This window comes from Melozone crissalis, unplaced genomic scaffold, assembly GCF_028551555.1.
Source record: "Melozone crissalis strain CALT ecotype California unplaced genomic scaffold, PUWL_Pcris_2 ptg000014l_1, whole genome shotgun sequence".
In the NCBI taxonomy this organism is placed as follows: Eukaryota; Metazoa; Chordata; class Aves; order Passeriformes; family Passerellidae; genus Melozone; species Melozone crissalis.
The window spans coordinates 12,897,533-12,919,134 of NW_026535792.1; the positions used below are offsets into that span (position 1 = coordinate 12,897,533).

The 21,602-nt window shown below is 42.1% G+C and overlaps 1 protein-coding gene across 4 annotated transcripts in view; it reads right to left on the reverse strand.

Annotated features, from left to right (window-relative positions):
• The window catches only part of RAB27A (RAB27A, member RAS oncogene family), a 32,226-nt gene extending 10,764 nt beyond the window's left edge, over window positions 1-21,462 (reverse strand). The window contains exons 1-3 of one of the 4 annotated variants that reach the window (XM_054273060.1): window positions 19,250-19,353; window positions 8,840-8,955; window positions 652-885 (exon numbers count right to left, since the gene is read on the reverse strand). The gene's annotated coding sequence lies outside the window, so the exon portion shown is untranslated. Of the gene's footprint in view, window positions 1-651; window positions 886-8,839; window positions 8,956-19,249; window positions 19,354-21,440 lie in introns of those variants that run through there. The other 3 variants (XM_054273059.1, XM_054273063.1, XM_054273062.1) reach the window with 3 other exon arrangements.
• Between the last annotated feature and the right edge of the window lie 140 nt (window positions 21,463-21,602).

Sequence of the window (21,602 nt, forward strand, 5' to 3'; positions counted from 1 at the left end):
CAAGAGCTATGAACAAGTGCTGGAAAAGCTCCACTGGCCTTTTCCATGGCTGACAGGAACCCCCACAGCCAGCATTTCAGCTGTGCCTGTACAGCTGCTGCTCTGGAGCCTCCACACACACACACACACACACACATCAGACCTTATCAAGAAGGGATTCTCTCCAAATCAAGCGCTCTTCTTGTTCCCTGCATTTCCTAATCTGAGATACTTTCACATGACAGACATCAGTGTTAATAGTTTCATCTTTTTGCCTCTGGGACACAGATACGACAGCACTATTGTGTGATAAAATATTCCAGACTATGGCAGATTTGCTGCTGTATAAATTAAGGAAATTGGCTTGGCGTGCAGGATTTCCCCCGTGCAGTATGGGAATAGGGAATATGCAAATATGCCTCCTGAACTGGCCTTAAACAAAACATGCAACTCTTGTGCTGCTACTGAGCTGATGGAAAGAAGGAAAAAGGAAGAAGGCAAAAGAGGTGAATACATAGAAACAAGCAAATAAAAAAAAAAAACCAAACCAGAAGCATTGATCTGCAAATAAAAACATGCATACATACACAGTGTAAAATTCAGGAAATCTGAACATGCCTCTAATCAGACAATCCTCAAGCACATCAGTTTAAAGTAAGGCATACCACTTACCCCAAACTCTGCAAAAGGAATAGTTAGGGCACACTGGAGATAGTACTTCCAGCAGGAGTACTTTTCCAGCACCACCTCTTCAGCACACAGCCAAGAGGCTTACGTGTCAGCTGTTTGCATCCACGTTGATGGGTGCTCAGAGATAAAGAGGTGTGCCCGTGTCTGTGTCTAGGAGGGTGCTGCCTCACTGCATGGCTGGCAAGCAATTACACAGCTCACATGTCCCTTTTATTCCTAGAGGCAAACAGCATTTCAAAAGAGATTTGTGCAAGACCTGCCTTGGAACCGATCTAAAGTTGCTGCAAAATCACCCACACATCTTTAAACAATTGCATTGTTCCCAGCAGGGGTTTTCATTCAAAAATGCAATAATGATGGAGTATATGGATCACACCTGCTCAGTTTTAGCTTTACATTCTTTACCTCTGGTTTGAGAATACAGCAGTCTTTCATATAAACTGTTTCCTTTCTGTTGAGGCTCCATGCTGGGGATTAGAGTTGACATGGACATTGGGGAAAAATGAAACCAAAATCCCCCAAAAACAGAAAAAGAAGACACTACAGGTCTCTCAGTGAGATTTGTACAGATTTGATGAATCTGCAAGTGCACATCAATTCATACAATTTTTTTTTTCACCAAGGCACTACACAAAATTAGACTTTGAGAGCATTTCATGTATCACTCCATCTGTTCCAGCAGAAAAACTGAGAAAGTGATGCAGAGTGCAGAGGAGTAAGTCAGTAGTCCCTGCCACCACAGTGCAGCGAGGCCATAACCACATTCCTGCTCAGCCTCACCCTGCTCTGGGCTCCAGCAGCACCTGAGTGCTGGAAGAACTGCTCAGTCAGACACCAGCCAGCTCTGTCCAAACAGGGGACAGACTCTTCAATAATGTTCCTGCTTAGTCAGCACTTGGTTAGATGTGCTTTGTTAAAACCTGCCAGATCCATACAAATGGAATGTAAGCACATCATGGCAACAATTGTTCAAAAACTCAAGTACCTGCTGTGCTAGGGGAAGAGAATTAATGAATATGCACTTCACCAAAATGTTCTGAGCTGCAGTATTGTTTTTCTTAGGAAAATGTATGACCTGGCTTACTTTAGTTTTGGTCAAAATGACACTTTCCATGACTTCTGGGGCTTTTCTGTAACAAACAACATGAAAAAAAAAATCCTTGGTTACTTTCAATTGCTTTACCTGACATTTTCCTGTTACAGTGTTTTTAGTTTCAACTGTAGATGAATTCTAAGGAATTGCAGGATCGCTGTCCAAGGAGTGCCTCTTTCTTGGAAAGATCTAAATAATTTTAAGGGTGCTCAAAATACATAAGAACCTGTAAAACTAGGTACAAGAACACAGGCTGGGAAGTTTTAGCCTCCAAACACTGATCTCACTTTTACTCAGCTGAAGGTTCTCTAGAACCATTTTTCAGCAACACTGCAACATTTTGAAAGCACAAACTGATGGGCACACAAAGCACAGTGAGAATGAGTTACTACAGGAGATACAGAAAATTATAATCCCACCCAGAAAAGTGGAGCAGCAGGTCTGATGTGGTGAGAACCTTGCACAACAGGCCAGGCAAGGAAACAGCAGCTTCTGGACTACATTTCCAGAAAACCAGGAGACACTAGGAATGGAGAAGCCAGGAAATGAAACAACGTTAGTTTTGCAATTGCATTTGCATTTCAGCATCACCACACCAACAATCAGGCAGCTGGATTTCAAAGGTTATCTCAGTTACACAAATGAATGAAAAGCAGCATGAAACTGGAAAAAAACAAATAATAAAGGCAGGAATGTTGCAGTTGGTTATTCTACACTCCCCATACAGGAGGAACTTTGTGCAGCTTCAATTTCTGTGCAAAAAAGCACAGCACCATCTCTGTTCCCTCATCACTTCCTAACATGTTCATGCTCCATGGTAAGGAAATACTGTGGATAAAGGAAGATTTGCAATGCTATGTGATGAAAAGAGTTGATCTGTCCCTCTCCTGGGAACAAGAGCTTTTGCCTCACAAGTTACCTCTTTGCACTCTCATCAGAAGCTGCTTTGAAACATCTGTATAAAGCGAATCAACTCCAGAGTAACTGGGGAAAGTAAAGCAAGCATTTTTAATTTCTTTTAAGCAGTTCCACACTACTTACTCCATCCTCAACCATTCCCCTCTTCCTCTAATACATGCATTAAGCCACACTGGCTTCCAAGTGTGCTTCCATGCTTTTTCACTAGCTTCTAAACAGGAAATTCAGAGCAATGCTCAGCACCTCCCTAATGTGACAATTCTGACCACTTTGGGACTCACCTCCTTCCTCACAGTCCAACCTTAACATCTGGAATACATCACTGCACTGTACCTACTCTTCACGGAATCAAGGAATTATGAAGGACAGTCTTACACAGATACACACATTTTCCAACTGTTTCTGACAAACAGGGGCCACAAGGGTCTCACCCACAAAGTTGGCCATATTCACAGGTGGGAAATATCCACGACTCTGACCACCCACTGATTCAGCAGCGCTTTCAAATTCAGAAGGGCAAGAAAAGAGAGCACACTTCTATTTCTGCCCACAGAAATAACCACCAAAGGGTAAAGGAGAAGAGAATAAGAACACACAGGATAGTAAGAATTGCATTTTTCTTGAAAGAATGGTTTGGTTTTCCAGGAGATAAAGATCTCCAGCAGATAAACAATTAAAATGCAGAATAAGAGGAATAATAATAATTAAAAAAAAGAAAGCTAAAAATCTAAAAGCTGGAAAAGGAAGCAGTTTCATACATGCATGTAGAATATTAATGAAATGGCATCTCAAAGAAAACACATGCAGGTATTCATGGTAAAGAAAGTGTAAGTTGTGCTCTGCCTGTATGGGTGATTCAGTAGACTGCAATACATGTCAGTCAGGCCAGGTTCTTTGTTTAAGTCCATTAAAGCACACACTGTAAATGGCCAAAGGAAAATATTTGCAGCTTCTTTTAAAAACCCTATATATACATAGATATAGTTCTCTTTTGGAACAGGTAAGTTCTCAGCTATGTTCTACTTTGTTTCATAGGCCAGATAACCTGGAATACAGAAAATAATTCTCCAAGAGGTTACACTGCCAAGCTTATGAAGGATACCAGATACATCCTGCATTAGAGAGGAATAATCTGGCAAAATAAATTACTCTGATGAGGACAATTAGAAGTCAATGGAGAAGCTCAGCTACCAGACACCTGAAGATACTTCCTAATCATTGTTAGATAAAAGTGAAGACCACACAAATATGATACAAATGGGACTATAAAATTACATCATTCATCTAATATGATGTGGGAAAGCACACAAAAGGGTGAGGCAGGAAGAACTGCAGTGCAGAATTTAATCCACCTCTTCATCCTTTGGACTGGGAAATACATGGGGTTTTGTTTTTCACAGGAAGTAAACGCTTTTCCTTGCTAATCTGGTTGCTAATTGGAAGATTCGACAACCTTATCTTCAGCAGCCACTGCCATTCCTTGGATCTCTATTGAGATCTAAACTAACAGGGGTCACAGTATAGAGAATCTCTAACATGTTGTTCTTCTAGTTATTTCTTAGCAAGTTAGATGCTTTCTCATTATTTAGGTGCCATTGAAATATCCAAAAATTTTAAGTCCATCAGAAGTTTTCTAAAACAGCTAATCACAAGGCATCATGGCCTTTTGGAAGAGAACTAATGTCATCATTCATCCAGTAACCAGTGAAAACATCCTGCTCCCCAGAACATTCACTGGTTATCAAAGTTACTGACTGAACAACTCAGCCATATCCATTTCTAGTGAGATGGAAAACTCTATTATCCAAGAATATCAGGCACAACATTAGGAATAAGAAGTTACTGGTGAAAATATTTAATCAGTGGGATTTCTTAAATTAATGTAACAAAAAGGACAAAATAAGTTCATGGTTATCTGAGGGAAAGTATAGGAAACTGTCAGTTAAAACCCCATCCAGCAACTAGAAAAGGTTATTCTTCTACTCCTCAAATCCAGCATCACAGGACAGTCAGAGATGCTAAGCAAGGAAGGACAGAGATGGAAGGATAGATCTAGATTGATAAAACTGAGGCTCACAGCTAGCATTCACTTCTCCCAATCTTTTAAAGATCAGAAAATCTTGACAGAATCCTCCTTGCAGGTGCAGAGCTCACTGGACCTACCTGAGGTCATGCTGCCATGGGGAGCCAGTGAGAGCTGCAGGCTGGCAGCAAGACACTTCAAAGAGTTTGACAGGTGGGTGGCAGCTCCTAAGAGATCTCAAAAAGAAACTGAGCCTTTAATTTCAGAGTCTGTAATAGCTACAGTCTGAGAAAGAGATTTTTCAGCCAGTACTGAGCAGGACTTGTTCAGTAAACATGTTTGGAGATAGTGAGTGTATGTGATGCTTCCATGTCTCATAAATGCTATGAAAAGCTTAGAAATAACTTGCTGAGAATACACTGGTCATCACTTAACATGCCCATTACATAATAAAAAACCACTGAAATAGGCTGCATTCAATAGGCCACAACCTGTTCTCTTGAGGAAGTCACTAACAGCAAAGCACAAATCTTCACAGAAATCTTCGTGTGACAGCAAGACACAGCCACTTTGGAGCGTGCTTGTGGCTCAAAAGTATCACTCAAAGTAAAGCAAAGCTGAAACTACAGTGTTTGAGTGGGCTTTTCTTTCAGGAATTGAAAGCCAAGCCCCTACTTCCACCCTATCCTCCCTTGAACAGCTCTGGAACTGCAGCACAAATTACCACTGCCCAAGCCCTCTCCTGAGGCCCTGCTGTCTGCCAAACTACTCAGACAGTGCTTTGGCAAAATGCTGGCTTCAATTCCTGTCCTAGCACAGCTTTCTAGAGCCTCAGGGAAGGCATAATTCAAAAGAAGCACTGATTAGCAGCCTGATCTGCTCAACACAAAGCTTCCATTCAAAAAGCCTGCTGTTTTTCAACCTGAGTTGCCAACAATATTTATCTCACTGCTCAGATCAGAATCCTATAATACAGCATGAATTATAGTTAAATCCTGATATACAGCACAGGTTCCTGAGACAAACAGCACAGCAAACCCGAATTCCTTACACTAATTGATGTTATAGAGGAATATATGAGCAAAGAAATCAAAAAGCAGCACAGGTCTGCACAGAGTTTGCCCATACCTTTCCTTATGTTATTCCCAGATGGAGGGAGGGGCCCAAGATGGCTGTAGAGTAAAGCCTCGCCTGAAACCTGGCAGGTTGCTTTTCATGCTGTAGGTGCCTTCCTAAATAATTCTTTCATAACATTTCAGGCACACAAAGCATCCTCAAGTTTCACTTGAGCTGACCTACAGTAACAGGCAATTCCCTACCTCTACCCTTAGAAGTCTTCAATTAAAATTCAGAATGGTTCTGTTTATAGCTAATAAATGGCTTAGGCAGCAGTGAGCTTACAGAACTTAGGTTACAGAACCTCTGTAACCTAAGTTCCAGAAAAAATACACAAAGCTTTTCCATGAAAATAAATTGCCAGTCAGAATGCTCTAATTGATCCAAGCAGTGCAAGTTTCCTGTCAAAAACTCTATCAGAGAAATGTGTATGCAGTTATCACACCACAGTGCATACAGACTGTGCTGGCTTGGTGAGACACCAAATAGAAATGTTGTGTGCTTGTGAGGAACTCAAAAATCTCACACAAACTGCCAAACCAACTTCACAGAACAATTCTACACCATAACTGAGAAAGGCATCAAAACCTCTGAAATGAAGAATGGAATATAAAGGGCAAGTAATAGGCAAGAATTTATTCAGCCGCGCCCTTCTGAGCACAAGTCACAAGAAAAATGGGTGTATGTAATGGTTCTGTCCCACAAGAATTTCTATATGAAAAGTCTCATTAAAGTAGGTGCTAGTGTTTCATCTTCTGCTAAAAGACTGGCTTTGGCTTGCAGCATTTGGTTTGATTTTAAATCAGCGCATGTGATTTACTACAGAAGAAACTAAGAATCCAATAATGAGATTTCAGTAAAAATAAATTAAGTTTGTGAAAAAAGAAAATCTCAGCACTAATCAGCACAGCTGCAGTGCCTATGGTGGAGCTGTGCTAACCAACCCACTCACTCCCAGAGAACTGCCTCACCAAGATCCCAGTTTTTCTCCTTATAACAACAGTTGCATCACAATTATCCCTATGTCACAGTGTTTAAATAAATTCAGAAGCAGGAACTATAGTGTTTCTTAGTTATGAAGTAAAACATTTTAGAAGACCAAATAAAAGTTACTCCTTTTTCTCCTTCCCATTGTCTAGAGCTTATTTTTCTCCTTCTACTAAGATACTTCCAGATCTTTTTCCATTAACTAGTTTTAAGATTTTTTGAGGACATTCTAAGTTTTCTATAGTTTCAGAATTTTTGTTCGCCTTTTTTAACTTTTTTTCTTCAGGAAAAATGTTACTATTTCTCTTTAATGCCATTATTAGTGACATGATAAATGAAGCCCAGCTGAATTAGATTCCCAGTTTGTCTTTACCAGGCTTAATTACTAAGGCTATTTTGTTTAAGACTGTTAGAAATGAAAGACACATTGGAAACATGCAAATACACTGAAATCCAGGAAGACTGTGGTGAAGGAAAGGGTAGCAGCACCAAATGCTAGCATATTGTTTTGCACTGTAAAAAAATTCCAGCATTATCAAAATTTAATCCTCAAATAACTTAGGCTATTAGAAATCACTGCACTAAAATGTGCTAGAAATAGTTTCTGTAACACATTCAAAATGCACATGTAATGCAATAAATGAAAGTATTATGTAACAGTAAATTACAGTGAAGCAGCTACAACAACCAAGCCATCCAAACAGCACAGGAAAAACAAAAACAGTAAGCCAAGCATCAATGTTTACAAAATCCTTTTCCCCATTTATTTTATATAAACTTTTCATACACTGGGGATGACTATAAGGAAACAGTAAGAAAATATGTTTATTGAACTACATTTATTAATTTCTCACTTCTGTTACAAACATAAGTCAGCTGTTGATGATCTGGAGGAGAAAAGTCATCTTAAGACATTCTGTGCTAGACATCAAATAAAACCCTGGGAAAGCCTTGTGACCTCCAGAGATGTGGAGAAGAATACTGTTCTGTTCTCTGAACAACTCCTCCTTGGTTATTTGCAGTCTATAAAAACTGCAGTTTTGGTTCATGACTAGGAAAATGCTGGTAAACACAAGGCTAGAAAGGATGCTTGATTACAAAATCATGCTTGGGGTGGCATGGCATGATTTAGTCAGGTGGGTACATATACTCTGAGTTTCTTCCAAAGGAGATCCAAAACACAGTAATAACAGCCCACCTTCCTATTGCTTTTATCAGAATTAATTTTAAGACTCAAGTCGTTACTATATGATTGAACAAGGAATGTGAACTAGATGAACCCTCATGGTTCCTTGCTAGTCATTTTTTTTTTGTAATTAAAAATAACAACCTGTGCAACACACTATGTTCATCCCTTTTATCATCCTGATAACAAACATGTTGGTGCACAATGCAGTTAAAAACCCTGCCATTCTAAAGGACTGTTTTATTCAGCATAATTTATCTTTAAATGCTAATAGGAACACAGGAAGAAATAGAGGGGGAAAAAGTTCAAGCACTGCAACATTTGAAAATACTGTGTTAGTCTGTTCAGTATTTTAAATGCTTTTTGCACAGCACACTCTACTATCAGGGGTCTAATTGTACCTTCCCTGCAGAACAAGTTTGCCACAGAGGACAATGTAGGCTGATGATTTGGGACCAGAACAGGCATCTTATGGCTCCTGGATCCAGACATTGCTCACTGCAGTAATTTTATTTATTTTCTTAATAAACTTACCCTGGTTTGTATTTAAGTCTGATTTATTTATGAAAACCAAAGACTAAATAAACACAAAAGAGCTGCAGTTTTGTCATTTAACCCCAAAGCCTGTGTTACATAAACCAAGTGTACTCCCCAGCTTTACATTTCCCTCTAGAACAGGAGGATGCAGCAATGCTGAACTCTCAAAGTCAGAATATTCCAGGCAGCTTGTTAAAGTGCAGCAACAGTGTTTCAAAACTCTGAACAGAGCAGCTGGCACAGTAAGCTCAAGGAAAACAATGTAATAAATCTTCTGAAAATAAACAGAAAAGAGAAAGTGTTTACATACCTATGTTCAACAGCTGAATGGATCTGTAGTTTTCCAAATGTGCTTCACTGACAAGTTTCCTGACACAGGTCAGATCTCTTCAATACCATAGTCATGCAAAAAGATCCATTTCTCATCTACAGGAAGCATCAGCAGAGAAAGAAATAAAACCAAAATAGTGTAGTTCAGACTAACAGCTCTAACATTCACAGGGCATGGGAAGCTGCCAGCCCCACACAAGCACTCTCCCCACCTAATTACATTCAGCTGCTTGTCATGTGGTCTTGCTGACCGATCAAGTGATCTCTTTTCCCCCTTTTAAAAGTGAGCAAAGTAGCTAACTAGATCTCCCTCAACCAGGTAATACACCTCAAACCTTGCATAAACCACTGACCCTCCTCCTTGTCTTAGGAAGTTGCAATGTGGGAGCACAACTTTTTTTAAGTATACCCAAAAAATAAAATACAGCAAACACAGTAGTTTACTGTATTGAAATACAGCAAGCACCAAAGTTCCCCAAACTGCTTTTATTTCTCATCTTTACAGACAGCAGAAAGAGCTCCTGATTACAAAACTGGCAAAGACACCACACAGAGAGACCATGGGAGCAGAATCTGAAAGGATTTGGGAGGACAGTGGCAGCTGTACCATTGGGCTTTGTAGGCATCTGTGTCCAGTCCTTTCTGCTGAACCACTTCTGATGGCAACAAACTCCAAGAAGAGATCAGAGTGAGGATGTTGCCAGAAACTTTCTGAAACACAGACACTAAACCTACAAGCTCCTGTCCCTGCACAGTCCTAAGAGACACATGCAGACATTTTAAACATTTAAATAACTTCAAGGAAATAAAGCTACTGCTTTAACATGTAAACCAGCTCTTCAGTGAGTCAGTTCACAAGAGGCAGAATCCACAGGTCTGCCCCAGTTCCAGCACCAGTGTCTGCACCAGGCACTCACTGCATGGAGAGCCCTGCACTGGGATGAGACAGGACCTTCACAGCCCCTGCAGCCCCACGAGGGGGGGGTCCCCTCTGTCCCCTCTCAGACACCCCAACACTAGAGATGCTCACAGGAGAGCACTGAAAGCTGTGGACAAAGCAACTTTTGCACTCCCTGTGTAAAATTTAGCTGATGTGAGATTTGCAGACAAGTGTCCTTGCACAATCCTTTCTTGTCTCAGTTTCTTTCCTCAAGCTGCTTCAAGGGCAGCAAAGAAAGGAAATTAAGGTGGTGTCTCCAGCTAGTCTGCAATCTTACAATTTAAGAAGTGCTGCAGACAGGCTGCTACAAATATTTAACATATGGATTCATCTACCAGTAACAAAGACAACTCCACAAGCTTCTTAACTCTCACTTGTTTCAGTGCTCAACTATCTTGACACTTTTCATGTGAATCAAGGCAATTTTTTTTCCTTGCCCTGGTGAACATCTAAGTTGTATTATACAGAGCTGGAAAACTTTTTCATGCCCTGCCTTAGCATTTTTCCAGCATTAACTAAAATCCATTTCTTTGACATTTACTTACAGGTTGTAATTTTTAAAACTCTATCCACTCTTGGCTAAATCCAATCTTCTGAAAATTTCACCAGTTTTAGAGGCAAAGGCCCTTTTTTGCTCCCACATGCAATTAAAAAACAGAATTGTGCTCAATTTTCAGCAACATGCACATTTTTCATCTTTAACTGCTTGCTTCCCTGATCAATACCAGCACATTTGCTTAACTGTGAAGAAATATTCAGACCACAAGCACAGTAGAAGGTCTGGTAACTGCTCCAGAGTGCAGAAGGAGGAACAGGATAAGAAGTGTTGACAGACAAAGCAGCAGTTCTCCTGCCATGTTGCAAACAGCCCTGGGGGGTAACTACACACACTAAGCACAAACTGTCTGGAACCTCAACCTCAATCTCTCTCAATGTAAATGGAGTTCAAACTCTTCCATACAGTCAGATGTTTGCCATCTTTAATGGGAAAATAATTAATAAATAACCCCCAGACTTCAGTGTTTTATTTCAGGATGAAATGAGGCTGTTTAACTTGTCGCTTACCAGCTTGGTGTGAGGAACACCAACTAATTCTTCCTTCCTTCCTTCCTACCAGGCAAGGCTTTTATCCACAACAGTAAGACTTTGCCAGAAAGGTAAAGAGCTGAAAGAAAGCTTTCTTTGTGAGGGTGAAGTTATGTTGATCTCCAACTGGAGAGTTATGAACTGGGAGGACAGCAATGTTTGGTTATTTATAGTCTTTGTTTTTAAACAAACACGTTTGCGGCCTCTCAGCAAGTGCTGCACAGGCAGCTGAGGCAGCCCTGCTGTGGTGGCAGGAAGCAAACACCAACCAAGCAGCAACAGCTGGAACAGGAACCACTGCAGGCAGCCCAAGGTGAGCCTTCCTCCCACTGCTACCCCAGCCCTAGGGGGTTGTAGGAGCTTGGGCAATTTCTTACTTTATGTAGGGCATCCAAATTACTGAAACTGTGAAATGTAGTTTTGAAGCTCCAGCTCTACAAAGGAATACCTACCTACTCAGTTATTCAATATTGCCAATGTTTTTACAAGTTTTATGAACAAGAGGATCTGAATGCATGGAATTTATGGTTTACTTGTAAAACTTATCTATGCTTTACAGGCCTAGGAATTTAGGAGAAAATGTGAGGAGTTAAACACAGTTAACAGTGTGGAGCATTCTTCAGTATAAGCATCAGAATATTTGCCTTCACACACTCCTTGAGGAAAGTTGCAGGTGTCCAAACTGTCCTGTAGCAGATGTTTCTTCTGCAAGAAAAATGCTGGGTTGTTACCTGCCTGCAGAAATAAAGACATCTGCCACTGGAGAGAGGACTGGGAGAATTGGATCTAGTAACAACCCATTTCAGATAATGCTACAGAACTGCTTCCAAAGCCAAGAGCTGTGCCTAACATCAGTGTCATCTGCCCCTGCTCTGCAGTAGCATGCCAGTACTTCAGGGCAGAACTGAAAGGAGGAGGTAAATTCCATATAAAAGACTTTTTTCTTTTGCTTTCCTCTCACCAATATCCTTTAAAAAAAATCTTAAAAAAAGACAACCCACACTAACAAAATCAGCTTTCACACCAGAACTGTTATAGCTGAACTTTGCCAGGACCAAATAATGAAATATCCCTTGAGTGATTAAAATAAAGTAGGGCAGGCAGGCCTTCCTGCTACCCAAAGGCACAACTGCTAAATATTTAGCAATATTATAGAGTAAAACTTTCATTATGTTCTTTCAACTGTAAGCCAATCTAGGCAATTTCTAGTAATGGTGACAGAGCTTTCTTTCAGCATTGCATGTGATAAAGCATTGGCATATTTAAGATCTCTAGCATTGTACATAAAAAGGAGGCTCTTAAAAATAATCCACTACAAGAGAGTCTCCAGATAACTAACTTCCAAGAATTACCAGGGTCTCTTCAACAATAAAAAGTTAACAGTAAAAGAATCAACAAATGAAAAGCATCAATTTTGCTTTCATGGAACATCATACTGCCTAAAGACAGGAATCCTTTGCAGCACTTCAAAAAACTTTAGACCGAACTCCGTCATCACAAAAAAACATCAAAAGACTGCTTCCCAAATAAGATTTATATATGGTTATATTTGACCTCAGAAAAGATTAGTAAAATTATCCCCAACAAGCTAATTGATCTGTCAATTCTGTCAGAACTGCAAGCCTCTGCCTCTACAACACTTTGTATTATGCAGTCTGTCCCAAGGCAAAGTGGAGATGCCTATTCCAGATCTGAATCAAAAGGGGAAGGAAAGAATCCTTTAATATTTGAATCAGATTCTCTCTTATTACAGTTCTGAAATATCAGAAAGAAAATAGTGTTAAAAAATACTGTTGTACATGTCCTTGTACAAGATAGTACAACACCAAGAAATGGTCAAACAAGGTTTATTTAAAATAGCAATAAAAAAATGTATGAATAAACATCATTATTTGTTTTGAGTGAAATGAGCAAATGTGATCATTTTGTATGCAGGAAAGAAATGGTATTTTGGCAACATTCACACTACTCAAATTATATAACCTGTACTCAAAAGAACATTTAACCTAAAGATGGATGAATTATTTGATGTGCTACAGTTCTTCTGTGAGACTGTGTTGGTTCACATTTTGTAAGACCCATGCAGTGCAGGCTGAGCGCATGCAGGGAGCACCTGGAGCAGCACTGCAGGACACACCAGCGGCCTGCACTGGGTGAGAAGCTGTAAAAGCACACCAATAATCTGATGTCTCTATCTTCAGCCTGAAGAGCTACAAACCTCATTTTAGATCAATGATCTTTATCTACTTTAAAGGGTTGATGACTAAGTCAGCTTTTAATTAAAAAACAGCATCTTTACAGGAAGCTGCTATGCCCATTTAAAGGAGCATGTGTACTACAGTTACCTAAGAAAGGATTTTCAATGTTTTACAATCCTATATTAATACAGCTTTGAAAGTTTCTGTCATATTTTTATACACACTTCAGCTTAATGGATATGTGTTTATTCTTGGCACTACCTGATCCAACATATTGTTTGAAAACCAATCTCAGCAGAGCTGGGTTTTCTTTCCAGCACAAGGATATCCTGTTCACATCTTTCCTGATCTACTTAATAGGGCAAGTGGTTCATCATTCTCCTCACAAGCTATCAACAGTGCCTTTTGCACTTTAACTCTGCTGTCAGGAGGAAAAATGGAAAGGTTAATTATGTGAACTATGTGGCAGACAGAGAAGTCTGCTGCTTCTGAGCTACAGCAAAATATTGCTGCTGCAGTGTATTGTTTGATCTTCCATGCAATAAAGCACATGAAACCAAATTAAACACCTGTGATGCCCATTTTCTTCTACCGTTTCTTAAAGCATGAACACCATTAACATGAGAGCTCCTTCATATTCCCATTTATTCAGTGACTCCCCAGGTTAACTAACCTGACTGGTTGATCTGCCTGCCTTCAGGCTGTGCAGGAGGAATGGGTGGGCTTGGAAAGGTGGTGATTCTGCAGTACCTTACCACAGTAGGTCTGTCAGTTCCATTGGCCCCCTTCCACTCCCTGGGTGACTCCCAATCACTAAAAACATTACTGCTCCCAGTCTTCATGCTCCCACAGGATGCTAGGCTGAAGAAAAATTCCCTAAGGCTCAACACACCACACTTGAGATTATGAATGCAATAAGGACTTCTTGGAACAAAGCTCCAAATTTGCAATGCAAAAAACAAAGCTGAAATGAGGACATGCCTCTTAGCCTGGTTTCCTAAGGAAACAAAGCTCATTAGAGAGGGGCAGAGACACTGAATTTCTATTATTTCTGCCTTCTCCCCCAACATTTGAATCTGCTGATCAGCTTTAACACTCCTTTACAGAAGGGAAGAAACCACAAAGATCTGAACTTCCTGAACACTTTGTGAAAAAATGGCAGAAAAATGGCAGACTGGATAAAGGGAAGAGTGGGATGTGTGCTTCCCCTGAAAACTGGCAGAGTTTCCAGTTCTGCAAGGGAAACCCACCAGCTGCCCAGGTTGTACCTGCTGCAGCACATACTGTGACAGTCATTCAATTTTACATTTACTTTCAAGTTGGATTTAAAAGACACTATCTATTTTAAAAGCAAATTAAATTTAAGCACATCTATTATTAAAGAGTGAATGGAATAAAACCAGTGATGTTTCACCACATCAGCAGTTTAGATTTGGGGGAGGAGGAGTTGTCTTCTGTTTCAAAACCTACTAAAAAGCAGGATTCCACTTTTGCAGCATGCTCTTTTCACAGGCCTCCCAAAGCCTGCTCTGCAGCTCCTCCTGACACACAGCAGGATCTCCAGCCCTGTGGGCTATATCCAAACTGACAATTCTACAAAATTATCAAATATTTATATTCACCTCTTCCATTTCACAGATAAAGAACATTTTAAAAACTACTACTTTAACAACTCTAACTTAATTTAATAACTCCAGCTTATATTTATCCAATCTAAAATTATGAGAATTTTGCTATGAAATTTAGAAGAAACACAATCAGACAGTACTATCTTCAAACTTGGTTAACAGCATCTCTGTACAGAGATGTCTGTCCTGACACCATTCCAAGAAAAAATATGGAAAAATTAAGTATTAGTCAGACAGTTCATGCCCCAACAGAAAAGACCTACCTGTCAAGCTGAATCAGAGTTAGAGGAGAAAGTCAGTGGAGCATGTGCAGTTGTGTACAGGATCTGAAAGTGCTGCATGAGAAAATCTGTTGGAAATGGATAACACCAGCAGGGCTAGAACTGCCCTGATACCTGTATTTTGGGTCACATTCAGTCATGCATGAAGTTTGGTTAAAACAAAACAAGTGGGGGAGGAGGAATTATGATTAGTCTTCACTATTTAAAAAAAAAAAGCCACTATAAAAAGACCCCAATTATCCATTTTTTTGCTATAATCTGCATTCTGAATGTTATCTGGGTTTCCAAGCAGACATGGAAAGCACCAGCCACTGGCAAGACCTGTAGCAGCAAATCATCTCATGCAAACCCTGCATGAAACCATTGCACAGCACAAGCAGTGCCACAGCTGTGAGCCTTGAGCACTACCCTGAAAGGCTCAGAATGCACCACGCTCCATGACAGCCACACAATTATCAGCAGGGATCTCCAGGAGAAAGGTCATTTCCCTCAGCAACTACCAACATAAAATACCATACTAGCAAGACTGCTGGAGACAGGAGAAAACCAGAAAACTTGCATTTTAATTCACAAAAATGAATGAAGTTTTCTTTCCCCCCTACCCACCACACATGCTTTATTAGTCCTTATCACCACTAGCAGCCTTCAGTCTAGTTCAAATATTCCCTTTCCCAAGGATGTTACTGGAATTAATTGTTTTCCTCCTTTCAGTTCACAGAGCAACCATTTTCCTTACAGTCTTTGGGTGATAAGGGAACCCAATGAAATATCCCACAGTTATGAAAATAATGAGCCAGGCTTTAAGAGTGAGACTGGGCTGACTTTGGGCAACAGCACTTCTCCAGAGAACCTTCACCACCTTCTAATGACATTAGCTTAATAAAAGTATTATAAAAATTGTACATCCACTGTTTTTAATTTTGCTTTACATTCTGCTGTTTCTAATTCAAGCCTGAAAGGAGCTTACATACCTGAAACCCTATCCTTTCCAACTAAAACTGCCCTAATAAAAGGCATTTCTTCAACCCATGGAGCTCTCCTGACCTGAAAGTATTACTGAAGAGTCAGTTTTTATCTACTTTGCTATTTATTCCTTTATCCTGTTATCACCTTTTAAACCAATAGTAGTACACAGCTGCAAAACTGCAGTCACAATCTCCAAACTTTATTTGGGCTCAGCTACCTGATTTGTGTAGTAGTGTCCTTGTACCCATCCAGTGTTCCATTTGTACATAAAATATTTCAGCAAGGTATGCTCCTTACAGTCCTTTCATTCACATATCACATTTAGACAAAGAATTACTGCAGAAGTGTACAGTTATCTTCAAAATACTTTATGCAAGTGCCCACAAACTTAACTTTTAATTTTAAAACACTGATTATTAACCAATTTCTTTTGTCCATTGCAAATCACAGATTTCTAGAAAAGTTCTACTCCTGCTGAGTTTGTATCTTCACTGCTGCTTCCTGCCCCTTTGCTACCTTACTACCAGTCTTCATGTTGTTTTCCACAAGTGCCTTTTTCTGACATGCTTCATTCTTACCCATTTCTCATCAGTAAAAGCATCAGACACAGAGAAAGAAAACAGCTATGAGAAATGGGTTTGCAAACTCGAGAAAATATCACTGCTCTGGTTTACACTTTGATATTATCCTCAGAGCCATAGAAACAAGGACATTTGCCTGTTTGTTTTTTTTTTCCTCCTGTAGACTAAAATACTGAAGAACTTGTTAGGTCAGCTCTAGAGTGCTGAAATGTGCCAGTATGTGAAAAGAATTCCACCACCCAGGATATGCAAAAGTGTCACACACCCCCAAAGCATCCCCAGCCCTTTGAAGCCACACCAACACCACAGGAAAAAAGTATGCTGGTTGTTATATGTCATATTTTAATCTACATGCCATAAGGCTTATTAGATTGGAAAATAAAACACAGGCACTGAGACTACTTATTACTATAAATCAAAAGTACATTCTGATGCTTTATGTATGAAAATACAACAATGTAAGGGTGTTCCAGAAAAGAAAGTCAGGGCTAGGACTTATTCACAAAGCTCCACTGGAGATAAAAGGATCATTCAATCATTAAGTGATCTCAGCTGATTTAACATGGTTCAAGTTAGTCCTGCCTCCTGACAGGGATGCAGTTCTGACTAAGAGAAAAAAAGAAATGAGGAAAAGAAACCTCATAACCAGATGCTATATCCAGAGAGACTGATTGGGAATATAATTGTATAAATGGAAAAAAAAAGTGTTTCTGCTAAAAAAGCTGTCTTATAGGTTAGAATTTATATATCCATGCTGTACTTAAACAACTTTTTAGGCATGTTTGAAGCCAGTGCTGTAAACTCAAAGATTGTATCTGCAGCACTGAGTGGTGTCTACAAAGCAACAGGAGCAAAAGCAAGTTCCAGAGCACTGTGTACACCCAGCCCAGGAAAAGTTCACCTATAAGTACCTAAATAACCCTCTGCAGGATCGACCACATGCTCAGAGCACAATAATGCAGCTTTAATGCAGATGGGAATATTTGATTAATTTGATTAATTATTTATAAATGCAACTTAATTACTTGCTGAGATATCAACAGGGAAAAGGAGTTCTCATTCTTTATATTCCACCTCTAGTGCCAATTTTGCCTGTTTCTTCAGATTGAACTAAATTCTAACCATCTCTGTTGACTGTGACAGACTGATGGTGTAGATCTGCAAGTGCGGGGTTATGCTGGAAACTGACAGACCTCTCTGGTCATTTACCAGCACGGGAGATCCCGGGCAGGAACAGCACGACCAAAAATTTAAAGGCACAGGGGTTACTGCATGTAATATTTGTTTCTGTAAATGTCAAATGCTACTTAAGAATTCTTTTATCTCATCTTCTCTTTGAAAGAAAAGGAAATGTGTAATCGAGTGATAAATTAATGTGTTCCCATGTTTATCGAGAGTGATAAAACAAACTTACAGTCTGGTTTTAGACATCTGGTTGCTCATGGGAAATTTTGTTAACTGTGAAATTAAACCAGTGTAAGTTGTAGCACACCCTCTCTCCCAAACTCCTTTGCGCAAGAGATAGATTAACTAGATGTAAAATCAGAACCCTGAACGAGAAACACAGGAACATGCTGTTCTTTTTTCCATCTTTTTAACCATGCTTTTGAGACATTCATTTAGCATTACAAACACCGTTCCTACATTTACCTATCAACATTTCAAATGCATATTGCAGTATATGCTATTCCCTGGCTGGAAAATACTTGGAACAATCACAAAATTAGTAAAAGTCTGTGACAAGAAAGAAGGGCTGAGAGGTCTATGTCAGATTTAAGTTTCCAAGAAAGGGCAGTATAGATTTTGGAGAGTTTTAAAGAAAAACCTGTAAGTGCAGCAACACACCACCTTGCAGAACTAACTCCAAACATGTTTGTGTTATCCTGATGAAAGCCTCCTAAGCACCATCTATGAGGGAAGTGTTAGAAGAGTCATACAGTTAAAAAGCTCCAAAAAATCCTGATACATGTCTAAGACATAAAAAATGAGTGGTTTCAACAGTTCTAAGCATGTCCTTTATACTTTGCTAGCACTATCAAAAAAACCACTTATATGTTAACATACTCTAGTTACTTACAGAGTTAGTAAAATCAAAAGGTGTTTCTAATGGACTTAGATTTCTTTAGATCCAAGTGTAGATCACCAAAGTGTAAATTCAGCCCAAGCATTACAAATCAGGCTGAAGGGCCTTCTCAGCACGAAGCCTCCCTTACACAAACACACAGTGCTCAGAAAGGAGCAACAGGTCTGTTGATAGTCACGCGTAAGATCTGAGTCCCGGCTAGGCAGATATAACATTATCATAGTGCTCTCACAACCACTGACCATTTTTAAAGCCTTTTTAAAAAATTAAACCAGACGTGCAGTGCACTCTCCTCTGTAGAAGAAAGGCAGGTGTAGAGCGGCGGCAGCTCCCGCAGCAGCAGCAGCGCGGGAAGGAAGGCCCGAGCGGGGCTGTGTGCGGCGCTCCCGGCAGCCGCCGTGAGGGGAAGCACCTGAGGGGCGGCCCAAGGCCGAGGCTAAGGACAGCTCGCTCTCATCTCCGCAGCGAGGCCCCTTTGTCAAAGCCCGGGTCGCTGTTCCGGAGCCGTGGGGCTCCGGCACGCAGTTCCCCGCCCGAAACACCGTCCCGGGGCTCTGACCAAGCCCTCTGCCAGCCGAGCCGAGCCGTCCCTGCTCGCTGCCCTGTTCGCCTTCCCTGCCGCCCTACCTGCTCGCCTCCCGGCCGCCGGAGCTCCCGCAGCCGCGTCACGCCGCACCTGCCTTTTTTTGGGCTCCGACCGTGTCTTTTCCGTCAAGGCAACATCACTTCCCGTACAGCCCGAGGTGGGGGCGGGCCGGGCGGCACCGCCCCGGCGTGTCCCGGCCCCGTCGCGGCCACCTGGGCGGGCTGAGCGCGGCCCTCGGGCAGCACCGCGCGGCGCTCAGCGGCGTTAGCCGGACTGGCTCCTCAGCCCTTCCCTCCTCACCTCCCTGAAAGATCTCGCGCGGTTGGTAAGAATTCATGAGAGGCAAAACAGGTTTTGCAGCGAAAATCCGCCGTGCCTGGTTAGTGCACACCACTGTGGTTTAATGAGCTCTTCCTGCCGCCTGCTGGCTGCCTGCCTTCCCCCGCGAGGGAAGAACGCTCTTCACTCTCAGCGCTTTAAACGCGGCAGTCTCAAGAATTCAGCAAATCTTAAGCTCAGTTGCATCAATAACCCTTTCCACCTGCATCCCTTCAGACACCCTGTTTCTTGAGGCTTTTCAAATTCAACTGCCATCTTTATATTTACAAAGGAAGTGCCTTCTAGACCTGAGCTACATCTCTTCAAAATAGCCTTTTCAATACTTAGTGGTACTGTAAAGGAAGCTGCCAGAGTCACTGCAGTAATTCAGTGATGGCACTGAACTTTTGTGGCAATATGTAGCATTTCCTTATAGAATCAGGGAATGGTTTGGGTTGGAAGGGGCCTTAAAGACCATCTGGTTCCAATCCCCGGCAGAGACAACCTTCCATTAGACCAGGCTGCTCAAAGCCCCATCCAGTCTGGCCTTGGACACTTCCAGGGATGGGGCAGCCACAGCTTCTCTGGGCAACCTGTGCCAGTGAATCACCATTCCCACTGTAAAAAATTTCTTCCCAATATCTAATCTAAACCTGCCCTCTTTCAGTTTAAAGCCACTGCCGTGCAATGTCATGTCCAAACTGCAATTGCTGCACTCAACTGCATCTCCCAGCCCATCTTCTACTGCTACCCTCCCATCTCAGCTTCTATACCAGTACTTCCACCTACAACATTGTTCCTGGCTTAAAATATAGACACACAAACATTTCTTTCCTCATTCTGTCCAAACAAGATTGTGTTAAAACAAAAACCTGGCATAAGTTTGTCACAAGATCTCCTGGGTTTGGTTTCTTTTTAGATTTACTGAAGTATTGAAGTATCTACTGATTTTGTTTCCCCAAGTCTCAGATTCTATTCTGTCAGACTAATCCACACCTACTCCAAGGGCCATGCTTCCTTCCTGAGCTACACACTGAGGCTCTTCTTAAGGACAACCCATTTTCCAGGCAGATTTATGTATTCAATATCTACTGTAGCCTCACTCTGTCAGGACTGACATCTGCGTATAAGCACATGTGGTACGTGTGTTTATGTACATATGGCCCGGTCTGATTATAAGCTACCAATGTTGGGTGCAGTTCCCTTCTCAGCCATGTGCACAACTGCTTTCCCAACTGAGCTGACGTATTAAGAACTGACACCATGAGAAGCAGAGAAAAATGGTATTTATCACTTGGAGGATCAGATCAGAGGCAATCCAACAAAACCCATGAAGCATAACGACACAGCAGCAGCTTTCTTTTTCAAGTTTCCTGATGTCATTTAAATTTAGAGGAGAAACTGCCCTTCAGACATTTAGCATGTCATCCATGATTCACTGACGTCCCGGAGTCTGGTACGAAAGACGCAGGCACGCAGCTGCAGCAGGCGGGCGGCTCCAGCGCGGGGCCGGGCTGCGGAGGCGGCTCGGGCGGGACGGCCCCGGCAGGTGACGGTCGCGCCGGCTCCGAGCGGCTCCATTGCCCCCGCAGGACGGGGCGTGCGAGGGCCGGGCTGCGAGGCGGTGCCCGGGAACGGCGCCGCACGCCTCCCTCAGGGCCTCTTGTCAGGCGCGGCGTCCGGCGGCGGCGCGGCGGGGCCGTGTGGGGCCGCGGGCGGCTGGAAGAGCGGCCCGTAGATGTAGAGCCCGCTGGCCACGCCGAGCGCCACGGCCACGGCCACGTGCTGCAGCGGCAGCCGCCCCCTCATGCCGGCAGGCGCTGCTGCCGCGCTCACGGACACGCGTGGGGCGAGAGGGCGCGCTCTGCGGCGCGGCCCCGGCTCGGCGTCGGCCCGCAGCCCCGGCGCCCTCACCTGAACGCGGGACACGGCAGAGCCCCGGCTTCCCTCTGGCCGCCGGCACCGGACGGAAGTACCGGCGCTGTCCCGCCTCCCGCGGTCGCGCATGCCCCGGCGGGGAGGCGGCGGGGGAGCTGCGGACGCGGATGCCGGAGGCGGTGCGGCTCCGCAAGCGGC